The sequence below is a fragment of the Enhydra lutris genome, unplaced genomic scaffold, assembly GCF_002288905.1.
Source record: "Enhydra lutris kenyoni isolate GAN:26980312 unplaced genomic scaffold, ASM228890v2 scaffoldscaffold63, whole genome shotgun sequence".
Lineage (NCBI taxonomy): Eukaryota > Metazoa > Chordata > Mammalia > Carnivora > Mustelidae > Enhydra > Enhydra lutris.
Window position 1 is genome coordinate 3,866,615 of NW_019154147.1, and position 13,734 is coordinate 3,880,348.

Genomic DNA, 13,734 nt, shown 5'->3' on the forward strand with positions numbered 1-13,734 from the left:
CAATAACACCTACAAAGAGAGAATGATCTGCGCAGATAGGTTACTGGAAGGGAAAGGCCTCGGTGACCAAGATTTGTTCCTCATGACACATTTCTCCTCTCTCCATCTACCCTCCCCACCAACTTGGTAGACCCCTGGCCCATCCAAGGCAGTCATTCTGTTTCCTGGTCATCAACCTGTGCTTAAAAGATAAATCAAGCCAATCAGATTCCTTCTCTCACAAATTTGAGCTAAGAAAGACCTTGCAAATAACAGGCAATAGGAGCTTAAGTTGAAAAGACGCACATAAAGGGGTCCTGAGGAAGAGCCGGAATCTTGAAAAGGGCAACAGTTACTCCTGCAATCATTAGGCAACAGAAATTATGAGCCTAAGGGGGTACCTTGGCTGGGCCCCAAGCTGAGACTCAGACAGGCTTGTGTGTGAAGTAAGAGGAGCCTCAGAGATCCTCTGCCTCTTCATAGACTGTGCGAGGACCCTTCAGTACGCATCTGACAGCATCCCCCGGGTTTGCTGGGGTTGCACGTGCACAAGCATGTCTGAGCAGCCAAGAAAGGACAGATGGAGAATAACGGAGGCTATATTTCAGACATTGATCTCAGAATCCCTGAGTGGGGAAAAAAAAAAAAAGAAAGAAAGAAACAGCAGCAGCAGCAGCAGCAGCAGCAGCAGAGAAATCCAGTAGGATGGGCTGGAAAAAGATATGAGAGCTTGGGTACTGGGAAAAAGAGTGGTTTTAGGTCCAGGGTGAGATTGTCCTTCACAATCTCCCTTCTCTCCCTGCTCTGAAGGGATACACAAAATACAACTGAAATAGCCGTGTAGTTTGCCATGGTACACACCCATCTCTGAATTGCTTAGACTAGAGGAGATTAGAAGAAGGCATTTCACTAGAGAGAGCAGCACACAAACACATAAGTAAATGTCTTGGGGGACACAGGGATCGAGGCTGGTCAGCTCCACTGGGGAGCTGCTTGGGCGTGCCACTGCCATGTTTCATTGAGGGCTAAAGTGGCAGCCAGAGGGCAGAGCCGAGAAGTTAGGATGGTTAATTTTATGTGTCAACTTAATTGGGCTGAGGGATGCCCAGGTAGCTGATTAAAATATCATCTCTGGGTGTGTCTGTGAGGATGTTTCTGGAAGAGGTTAGCATTTGAATCAGTACACCTGGTAAAGAAGATTGGCCTTCCCAATGTGCGTGGGCACTATCTAGTCCCCTGAGGGCCTGGAGAGAACAAAAAGGTCGAGGAAGGAAGAATTTGTTCTCCCTCTCTCTCTCTCCCTAGAGCTGGCACAGCCATCTTCTCCTGCCCCTGGACATCAGAGCTCCTGGTTCTTGGACCTTCATATGCCAACTGAATTATACCACTGGCTTGCCCAGTTTTCCAATTCATAGACAATAGACTGTAAGACCTCTCAGCTTCCATAAACAGGTGAGCCAATTTCTAGAATAAATCTCCCCATACATAATGGAGAACCCTGACTAATACAGGAACTAAATAAGCCACACATACCCTGAGAAGAGACAGAGCTGAGATTTTTGCCAACTACAAGTGGTAACAATTAACACAATGAATCCAGGGACAAATTACACAAGGAAAGTCCTGCTAGTAGGGCTGAGGGGACATCAGGAGTTCCTGAGTTAGCAGAGAAAGCTGGTCAGTAGGGAGGAGACTAGAGCAGAGCACTCAGAGGAAAGCAGAGACCACAGAGCCCTTGAGAGACCGACCCTAAGACTATTGACAACTTTGAAATTCTTTTCAAATGGAGTCCATATGTTTCTTAAAATCACCTCCCCCACCCCTTTCTTGCATTGCCTTGAATAGGTCTCTATTTCTTGCAAGTAAGAAAAATATAATTAAGCAATAAAAATTAAAAGATTCAAGGAAGAAATAACTCCATCACGACTTTGACCTCAGGAAATCACCAAGCTGCCGGTGTTTGCATGTGTGACCAGTGCCCAGTGCTCCTTTTTTTTTTTTTTTCTTTTGGTCCTGTGTCCCTTTCTTCCCTATCCTTGGGCCTGTCCTGACAACTAGTTCACACTCTTCTTCAGCTGGCCTGTGCCATCCTGCTCATTTTGGTCTGAATCAGATTTCATATGGGCCCACGAGTTGAGAAAAGTATATTTAATCAAGCACTCTTAATGCTCAAGATGCTTTGCTGGCTGCTCTCATCCTTGTCGTTTCATTGAATCTTTTGTGACTATCCAAGTAGAGTAACAATCATAGTTTTGTCAATGAGGTGTTTAGGAAGTTACAGAGCAGAAGTTAGAACACAGGACTTCAGAAGGCTACAGCTGGTGTTGGTTGTACCAGAGAGAGAGCGCCTCGATGTAATTTCAGGAGTGAAAGGATCTAGGCTGACCAAGGAGTGCTTACACCCATATGCTGTGGACGGCATGTTCCATTACCAGGGTGGTGTTCCTGGGAGTGGGAGGAGGGAGGAGCAAAAGGAGGTAAAAATGCTGCAGAGAAGAACTGCACAGGAAGTGGAAGAATAGGAGATACAAAGAAGCAAAAGAAGACTAGCAGATAAGATGGCAGCTAAGTGGCCAAGGTTCCATGGAGATGACAGAGGAAGTGGAGGATATGGAAGCCCTTGAAAGAGAATGACAATCTTCCTTTTCCACCTCCCCACCTTAAAGCTCCCTGCCAACAATGCTGATCTGGTCCCTGTTCCCTGCTCTCACCAAACTAAAAGGCACAACCAAAATGAGAACAAAGTAAGGCATCACATCTAAGAGCCGGGTGAGTCTCGAAAGCATTCTTTGGCATTTTGTCAGCAATAGAGTATGAGTTTCCATTTTTAATTTTGGGAAATTTCATATTGCACAATTTACTATTTCCTCCACAGCTGCCAGTACTATTTGCCATCCATTTGGTATCTGGACCAAACCCAAGCATTTACTGGCAGAGACTGCTTTTACTGGTTCAGACAGCATTGTGTATTGGTTAGGAGAACAAGCCCTGCAGTCAGACTTCATGAGTTCAATACTCGATGGGGATGCATCGTTAGGAAAAGACGCCACTCCTCTGGGTCAAGTTTCCCAACTCACAGGGTGGTTGTGAAGATAAAACAGGGTAACCACTGCCCTTGGTTTGCCCAGGACTGAAGGGCTTTCCAAGGATGCTCCATTTTCAGTGCTGAAACTGGGAAGGTCCTGGGCATACTGGAATGGGTTGGTCACCTAAGGATAAAATAACACATTGTAGGCAAAGCACAAAGAACAGTGAGTGCTCAAAAAAAAGTTAGCCAATGATTTGTAAGCCCACTGAGAATGTGACTATTGTAATGGTCACTATTTCCCCTGGGGGTCTGGGACTAGGGTCCCAGTCTTTTCTGAAGGGCAGGACCACTTCTATTTCTCCAGAACCACTGGAACCACTGGGAACAGGGCAAAGATGAGGAAGGTATGCCTGTGATGATAGTGAAGTCTGAGTACAGAGGGAGGATGAACCAGACTCCAGCCTCCTCTTTAGTCATGGAATAGTGCCAGAGTCCCCCTCCCCTTCCCTAAAGACCTCCCCACGCTAGGATGGGTCCTCCTGAGCCAGGCTGGCTGGCTGGCTGGTCTGCACTGTAGGCAGAGCTTGATCAACTGAGAGAAGACTTCTGATCTTTGGAGTCAGATTTCCCTTTAGGACACCCTGAGTCTCTCCAGGAGTTCCAATTGAATTTCTGAAAGATGAAAGGGCCATCCCTGCACACTCTGATCCGGCATCCCGGGAGGTTCCATTCCTTGCAAATTCCTCAAACGTTTTATCCCTCAGAGGCTTATGACTTTCCTCACTGCCTGGTCTCAGATATAGGGAAGAATGGTGTACATAGGAGGCACTTTAGTACAGGGTTTCAGTAATTAGGGATTCTAGACTGCCTAGGTGTGATCATGGGTAGCATATCCTCTTTAAACCTCAGCTCCTACATTTGCAAAGTAGAGATAATGATTACTAGAATGTAGTAATCACTTACTACGTGCTAAACAACTGACATATCTTTTTTTAAAAAGATTTATTAATTTATTTTAGAGAGCAAGAGAGAGCACATGGGGTAGGGACAGAGGGAGAAGAGAGAGAGTCTCAAGCAGACTCTGCAATGAGCGTGGCGCCCTACATGGGGCTCAATCTCAGGACCCTGAGATCACAACCTGAGCCGAAACAGAGTCTGATGCTTAACCGGCTGCACCAACCAGGTGGCCCTCTGATATTTTAATGAATATTTTAATATTTAATGAATTTTAATATTTTAGGACACACCAAACAAGAACGCATTTTAGGAATCCCACATTATAGGAATCGGGCACAGACAGATGAGGTAATTTGTTCAAAGTCACACAGCTTGCAAGTGGCAGAATCAGATCAAAGAAGTTTACTCCAGAACTCAGATTTTCAACAAAGTATATTCAGCCCACCTCACAGAATTCCTATGAGAAATAAAGTAACATATACAAAGACATAGCATATAAGCAGTAAGTAAATATCAGGTCATATTGATGTAAAGGGAGGAGGACTTAAAAGACAGTTAAGGTAAATGGTTCAGCATCAGTATACTCCTTACTCACATATGAAAACAGACAGTAAGTCTACTGAACCAGCCCGGCACTATTAGACAAAATTAACGAGTATTTATTTAACACACACTTAGTGACTTGCTACAGAAGGCCTTGGGGTACAAGTGTGGGCAAAAGCAGACGCTGTTTCTACACTCCTCAAGCTTCTAGCCCAGAGATAAAAATTGAAAATCATTCCACTCCAAATAGAAAAAATGAATGAACGATCCAAAAAAGAAATTAAGAAAATAATTCTATTTACAATACCATCAAGAGAATAAAATACTTAGGAATAAACTTAACCAAGAAGGCAAACACTTGTACACATGAAAACTATGTAATTCCCATCAAAACCCCAATAGTAGTTTTTGCAGAAATAAAAAAATCCATCCTAAAATTTATTTGGAATCTCAAGGAACCTCAAAGACAAAAATCTTGAAAAATAAGAACAAAGTTGGAGGTCTCACACTTCCTGATTTTAAAACTTACTACAAAGCTATAGTAACCAAAACAATGTTGTACTTTCATGAAGACAGACATATACCAATGGAATAAAATAACCCAGAAATGAACCCTTGTACATATGGTTAAATGATTTTTGACAAGGATCCCAACACCATTCAATGGGGAAAGGATAGTTTTTTTTAATAGTGTTAGGAAAACTGGATATCCACATGCAAAAGAATAAACTTAAATCCTTACTTTAACCATTATAAAAATTAATTCAAAATGAATCAAAGACCTAAACATAAGAGCTAAAGCTATAAAACCCTTAGAAGAAAACATAGGGGAAAGCTCATTGACATTGAACTTGGATTTCCTGGATATAGACACCAGCAGCATAGGTAACAAAAGTTTAAAAAAAAAACCAGACAAATTAGACTACCTCAAAATCTAAAACTTTAGTGCATCAAGAGACATAATCAACAGCGTGAAAAAGCAACCTACAAAATGCGAGAAAATATTTGCAAATTACACATGTGATAAGGGGTTAATATCCAGAATATATAAAGAATTCCTACAACTCAATGACAAAAAACCCCAAATGACCTGATTTTTAAAAATGGGCAAAGGACTTGAATAGACATTTCTCCGCAGAAGATATACAAATGCCAATAAGTACATGAAAAAAGTGCTCAACATCACTAATCATTAGGGAAATGCAAATCAAAACCACGATGAGTTACCACGTCACACCCATTAGTATGGCTACTATCAAAACACAGAAACAAAAATAAATGTTAGTGAGGATGTGGAAAAACTGGTACCTAGAATAGTCAAATTCATAGAGACAGAAAGTAGAAGAGTGGTTGTCAGGGCCTGAAAGTAGAGGAGATTTGGGGAGCTACTGTTTAATGGGTCTAGAGTTTCCATTTTACAAGATGAAAAGAGTTCTGGCCGCACAGCAATGTGAATGTACTTAACGCTACTGTACACTTAAAAATGGCTAAGGTGGTAAATTTTATATGTGTTATACTGTAATCTTTAAAATAAATTTAAAAAGGAAAGGAGAATATAATTGTTATTGTAATGACTGCTGCAAAAATTTAAGATCCAAGATTCATACAGAGTGGATCTGACCTGGGGAGGGGCCAGGGAAATTTCACTGAGGGGAGAGCAGGATAAGTAGGAGTTTTCTGGGAAAGAAAAGAGGCAAAGAAAACAGTGTATGCAATGTCCCTGTGAGGTGAGACACTTTCATTTACTTGGGAGGCTTCTATTAACTATCAACTAAGTATAAATACTTGTTTTTACCTGCTTATTTCTCTTTGTTTTCTTTTTAAATATAACTTACAAAGACCGCGCAAATCCTTAATTAATCCTCCGTATGTTGAGCACCAACACTTTGAATCAAGTAACAGTCAAGAGAGGTATTGTCATGCTTCCTTTACTCCTTGCCCCTGAAGCCACTGGTGGGACTGGAGGCTGAGGAGATGTGAGCAGGGAACTGCCCCACATGGAAGGAGACTGAAGAGATATGACAACTATGTGTAACCTGTAATCCTGAACCAGATCTTGGGCCAGAAAGCAAAAAGAGATATTGTTGGGACAGTTGGTAAAATTCGAATGAGGTCTCTGGATCAGATGATTGTGTCGTATCAATGTTAACTTCCTGATTTGGCTGTTATATTGTGGTTACATAGAACAGTGTCATTGCCCTTTGAAAATATGTTCTGAAGCATTTAGGGGTTGGTAGACATCCCGCTGAAAACTTCCTTTCAATATTCAGAATAACATGACTGTGTATGGAGAGAGAGAGAGAAGAAAGGGAGGACGCAAATGTGTTACAATATTAACAATTGGGGTGGGACGCCTGGGTGGTACAGTGGGTTAAGCCTCTGCCTTTGGCTCAGGTCATGATCTCAGGGTCCTGGGACCGAACCCCGCATCAGGCTGTCTGCTCAGTGGGGAGCCTGCTTCCCCCTCTCTCTCTGCCTGCTTCTCTGCCTACTTTGTGATCTCTCTCTGTCAAATAAATAAAATCTTTTAAAAAAAAACAAAAACAAAAAAATAATTGGGGTATCTGGATAAAGGTGATATGGAAGTTCTCTGTATTACTCTGGTAACTTTTCCAAAAGTTTAAGATTATTTCAAGATAAGTTATTTTTCAAATCCATTTTGTATGACTGAAATGAGCCCACAGGTGAGGCAGTAAGAAACAGAGGCGAGATCAGAAATAAAGACACACATTTAATCTATCACTGAATTTGAAAAAAAAAAAAAGTTTGAGAGATAAGAATTTTTGGTGTTCATTTATCTCTTTCCAGGATGAAGTATGCTATCCTGCCAATAATCCATTAGTGCTTATAATAATAATAATTAAGCATTCTGATTCAGCATCCGCTTTGGGTAGCATGAATTGGTCAGCAAGTCTGAGAATACAGCTCCTTCCTCTGAATCATGGCTTAGCACCAATCCTGAGACACATTTTATACCAACCCACCTCCCTGACACCACTCTTTTCAGCCTCAGAAAGTTGAGGACAGACGAAACCTTCCAACAGAACCTTGCCTGCAATGACAGCAGAGCACGGGCAAAGCTGTAAATCTAAGGGGTGCTGAAGTGAAACCGGAACAAACAGGACGCCTTGATGTTTTCATCCAACGGCAAGATCCCCAAAGGCTTGATTCAAGTCTGGGCATGAGTCTACCGGGTTTCTACATTCACCAACCACCTGAAACACACTGAGCTGAGCTTCTCAGTGTGTGGTGCTGTGGGAGATCTATGTGGGCAGCATGCTGGAGAAATGAAGACAGATAAGGCCCAAATCTCCGCCACTCACACAGGCGCTATGCCTGCGGTGTGCACGTGGGGACAGGACAGCTGTGCTGACCAACACATTGCTGTTATCAGTGTTCAGCTTGGATGCCCTTGTGTAATTCTATCATGTAAACAGGTTTTTGGTTTTTTTTTAATAGATTTGAAGCCTTAAGTCTAGTCCTATATTTTAGGAGGAAATTGCTATAGGAGTTGGTGAACTCAATTCTGTGCCCCTCAAAGAATCATTAGCTGGATTGAGGAAAACAATTTCATTTCAATGACATTATTGTTAGAATAAAATCAAGACTCTTTTTTCACATAATTTGAAAATTGTCAGATTATTTCTGTTCCCAGCTGAACTTTGTCAAATTTCTTTGAGCAAAGATGTGTTGAATGACCAGCCACCTTTTCTCCTCTCTGAATCCTTCCCAGCTTTGACAATTTGCCTTCTCTGAAACCTTTCCTGGCTGCTCCAACCCTCATAAATTTTTTCCCCCTCTTAACACCTACAACACTTAAGTTCTTATTAGAATTTAATTACACATGTCTTCAATTTTATAACTTTTATTGGCTTTCTTTATTAGAGAAGTAATACATTTATATCAGAGAAAAAATTTTAAAAACCAGTTAGGCACAAAGAAAAACCACTCATAAGTTCTTCTCGAGAGAAACACTTTAACACTGAATATCCTTCCAGAGTTCTCTCTATTCAAATGCTTAGACGGTTTTTCCACTCTGGGATCATACTGTGTCACAGATTGTTTTTAAAATGTACTACTAAAACATTAAAATGCCAATATACGTACTTCTTCAACATAATTTTTGATGAATCTGTGGTACTCCATTTTATGGATAAACCACAATTTAGCCAGTTTTCTGCTGTAAGGCATTTAAATTCTTCCATTTTGTTTTTGTCATTACACATTAAAAAAATCTTCTCTAGATTCTTAATTTTTACATTAGTATAAATTCCAATAAGTAGAATTTCTATGTAACTAATTTTGACTATTAATTATGAGTAACCACTTTAAATAACAAAATTAACTATAAAATCATTGCATCTGTCAATTGTTTCATTTATATTAGTTTTGACTACCTGCCTAGATTTTTTAAAGTTCATATGAGGATAGGATCCAATGTTTTCCCATTTTTCATCTCTCATCAGCACAATAGATAATTATTTTATCTATTAAAATAGATAAATTGTGCATGTTAAACAATTATTTTATTTCACTTAAATTTTTAGATAAGAGTGGCATCAATTCTTTATTGTAAAAGCAGATCTTGGGCTAGTCACTACATATAGTGATGTGAGAACATCCTCTCCTCTTAAGGACTATTTCCAAACTCCTTCTTAGGAACTGAGGTGATTTTGGCGGGGCAGGTTGGGCGGGGGAGATAAAGATGGGACAAATAAGAGGAATGGGTCGTTACAAAGAAAAAAAGCTAACAGCCAAACTCAGCAATAGCTCGAGTGAAATTTTTGCACGATCCTAGTTACTCTGGAAAATTACAATGCTCTCCAGTTTGGAACACACTGATTATTTTTCAAAACTTGTGTGAGATTTTATACAATAAGAAATAACTCTTCTTGACAGTGGCATGTCCATCCAGCCTCAAGTAGTGACCCAGATTTCCTCTGTGCTACATTGCCTTGCACTAGACCACACCTTTCCTCTCTCCTCCCCCTTCCACACTTTTCCCTCCTGTACCATCAGTTGATCATCTGGCTTCCCAGTCCTCTCAGAATCAAGGTCAGACTCACTCGCACAGAAACAGCTCACATTTCCCACCACCACAGTCCAGCCTCTCCACACTCCACTACCTGAACTGCCTTCTCTACTGTTGATAGGGAAGAACGGACCCCACCCAACTTAAGAACATCCCACCAGAAATTATCCCTCCCCTCTGTGCATCAACAGGTTCCCCTCTTGCCTAGATTATCCCCTCCAATAAGCTCTCATGTCTCCCATTGCCAGCTGCACATTTCCTCATCTTTACTTTGCCAGCACAACAAGGGAGTGGTCTGTACCCACTGCCTCTACTTCCGGTCCTCCCATGCTTTCTCCAGTCCACTCCAGCCAGGTGTGGTCCCTACCAACTCTCCTCCATCAAAGACAACAATACCCTCCAGGTGAACAAGTTGAAAAGTCAGCAGCATTGGCATAACCGATTACTCCGTGATTCTCAAAACATTCACTTCACTTGACTCCAATTCTCTCTCTTTTCCTCATTGGCTGCTGTTTCCCAGTCACGTTGGCCAGATCTCCTTTATCTTCTTCATCTGCTGAACTCTAAATGTTGGAGTGCCCCTAGTCTCAATGTTCATACCTCTTGTTTGCTATTCTCTTCTCTATCAGTATTCGCAGATTCTCTATGCTAATGACACACAGATTTCTATCTCTAGTCCACAACTCTCTCCTGAAGGCTATGTTCTCGTGTCTCATTGCCTACTCAACTTTTCCACTTAGATGTCTGAAGGACATCTAAAATTTACTACATCCAAACCCAAATACTTGAGCTTTTCTTCCATACCTACTCCTCCTGTAGTCTTCCTTATCTTACTAAATGGAGTCTCTATTAATCAGCTGTTCATGACCAAATCCAGAATTCTCTTTGACACTTCTCTCACATCCCACAAATGAATCATAAGTCCTATCTGTTTTACTTTGAATATCTATCTAGATTCCATATAAAGTCATCATTGTAGTCTAAATTACCATCACCTCTCTCTCTGCCTAATAGTCTATGCTTCCACACTTGTCCTCCCCTTCCACTTCACAAACAGAATGATCTCTCAGGAATCAGGGCTAGTCATGACTTTCTCTGCAAAAAACCCTAAAAATGCCTTCTCATTTCACCAAACTATAACCCTGATGGCTCTCCCTCTGGCATCATCTCTGGCTATTCTCCTTCCTATTCATCTGTATCAGGCACAGTAGCCACTTTGCTATCCCTGGAGCATGCCAAGTCCTCTCTACCTCAGGGCCTTTGCACTTGCTCTTCTCCATATTTGAAAATCTTGTCCTCAAGATAGCTTCAGAACTTGCCCCCTAACTTCATTCATATCTCTGCTCTAATATTCTCATCAGGGACGCCTTCCTTGCCTCCACCACCCTATCTGGGAATGGTCCTACCCTGTCACTCCTGAGCTCCTTTACATACTATTTGATTTTACAATTCTCCTCACCCCCAGATATTATAACATAAAACTTGATATTACACGATATTAACTATATATATTCTTGTATATGGTTCTATGTATTTTTATATATTATATACCCCACACACACAGGCTCATTGTCTATCTCCCTCTCCCACCCCATCTCATCACTAGAATATGAATTCAACATCCCAGCTCATAGAAACTGTCTGCCACATAACAGTGGCTCAAAAATTGTTGAATAAATTACCAAAGCTATTCAAGTTTGATCAGTTCGTCCAAGTGTCACCTGTGTGGTGCTGAGCTGAAGTTTTATGGTTTAGATACACTCTGAAACATCAGATTTTGAAATAATAAACCCTACTCATAATTCTGAGGAATTTGCCCCATGGGTAGAACTCAGTTTCTTCTTAACAGAACTTCCTTCAATATATTTGTTCCTCCCGGCTTTGGCAATCTCCCCCCTCTAAACATCTCACTCTGCTCTCTCTCATTGGACATTAACTTTGTCCTGCTATATCTTGTTCAAGGTACCACATTTAAAATTCTGCCTCCTGTTCCGCCTAAGGGAAACCATTACATCTTCTCAACATCATCAGATCCTCTAATTGGGTGCTCGAGAGCAAGAAAATCAAGGACTTGCGAACTGCTCATTTCTTCTGTCTTCCTTTGCTCATTTTTTGTTTCCTGAGTAATTCTTCCTATCTTATTTTACAAAATCAAGGAGATTTATAGAAATGATGTTTATTGACTTTAGTACTATGGTACAAGGTTATTATCCCTGTAAATCATATCCTGCTTAGAAATGTATCACAGATGAAACCCATATTCTGGATCAGCGCACACACAGAACTATATAGAAAAAAAGAATTAGATCAGAAAAGGTTGAATGTTGCAGACATGGGAAATAAACTGATCTCTACTTAAGCTACTACCATGAATACACAGAGGGAAGAAGCTGCATCTGTTTCACATTGTAAATGCCTGAAGTGTCCAGAGCGGCACCATAAACCCAGAGAGTGGCCAGGAAGTACTCACTATAAGGGTGCTAAGTCCATCCATAGCCTGACTTCTGAGGTAGTACTGTTAAGTATAATTTCAGATAATTCTGAATTTGTTTAATAGGCTTTAAATCAAGTAACCTACTTCTAACTATTGAAAAGGAACTAACTCACTCCTTACTAGGCTTCAAGCTCCTTAAAGGTAAGGTTATGTCTTATTCACTGCCACAGGGCCACATGATGGCAGGACTGGACGTGACTTTAGAGGTCAATTAGTTCTAATCCAACCACCCTGAATGACTGGGTAATACAACCTATTACAGTTGCATTTGGTTTTTTCATCTCTAATTGCTGTACCATCTCATACATGAGAATTTGAAATGAAGCAAACTCCAGTCTGAATCTTTGGCAAGTCAACTAATTGAAATGACCTAATAGACTTTGTTGGACCCATCTGGGACCAGAAGCAAGGTGGCAAGATCAGCAGGCAGTAGCCTCCCTCCCCTTCCCCCTCTGCATCCCACACCCAGGTGCCCAACTCCTCACAGCTGGGCAGCCATGGCGGGCTTGTAAAGAAATGAATTTGCATGGCCCTCACAGGGATCTTCTCTTTTTTTTTTTTAGATTTTTTTTTTTTTTTTTTTTTTTTTTTCAGACAGAGATCACAAGTAGGCAGAGAGGCAGGCAGAGAGAGAGGGGGAAGCAGGCTCCCTGCGGAGCAGAGAAGCCCGACGCGGGGCTCGATCCCAGGACCCCGGGATCATGACCTGAGCCGAAGGCAGAGGCTTTAACCCACTGAGCCACCCAGGTGCCCCCACAGGGATCTTCTCAAGCCTGGCCCTAGAAAAAACATCAACTGGTGCTATCAAAATGCACAAAGTCATCGCCCTGGTGCTCACATACTTACAGGAATGAGGAATGTAGAAACATCGCCATCCACAAGACTAAGAACTGGCCCTGCCAGGGCAGACCGTAGATCAGTCCTCTTGGTCCTCGCCAGGGCACCAGACAGGGACCTCGGAAGCATGGTGTTTTGTCAACAGGGGCACTGGACCCAAAGTCAGGAGACTGAAACCTGCTACAAGCTCTGAGGCTTCTCTTCATCTGAAAACCATAAAACCTAGCTGAGAGAAACTTTCCATGTGGTTCTAGACCTACCTGAGAGGTCCTGCAATGCTGTCAGAAAAATCTGCTTGGTCCCTTCAGCTTCCTGTCATCCATCTCTTAGCTTTCCATGCAGATGATCAAAATTGGGCCTTTTAAAACTCTGCCCTCAAAAGAAGGTGGTTCAGAGTCACATTTTGGCTGGTATCGCAAGACTCCCAGGGCAATGCTTCATTGCTTCCTCAGCATATGCCAGTGCCCATTTTACAGGGGGGATTTATGATCCTTCTCTCAGTAGAGCCAGCCAAAGTTTTATAATATTCATTAAAAATCAGCACCACATGTAATAATATGGAATACTGCCGGTACACAAGGGGGCTAAGTTATAGGTGTTCAGGGAAACGTGGCAGAATTTCTTGGCCTTGACAGGGGTAAAGTTGCAGGCACCAGCTCTGCACTAACACAACCTTCCTTTATTGCAAATGTTCCTTCAGTCTAAGTCCTAATTACTTTCTGTAAAATCCTCACCACCATCAAGCCTTCTGACAGGGCAGCCACACGATGGCCTTAAAGTGCAGCAGCAACACCCCGGCAGCCTCCAGAGTCAGAGGCAGGGGAGAGGCTGGGACAGAGGAGGAGCTGGGGCTGAAGCTGAGAG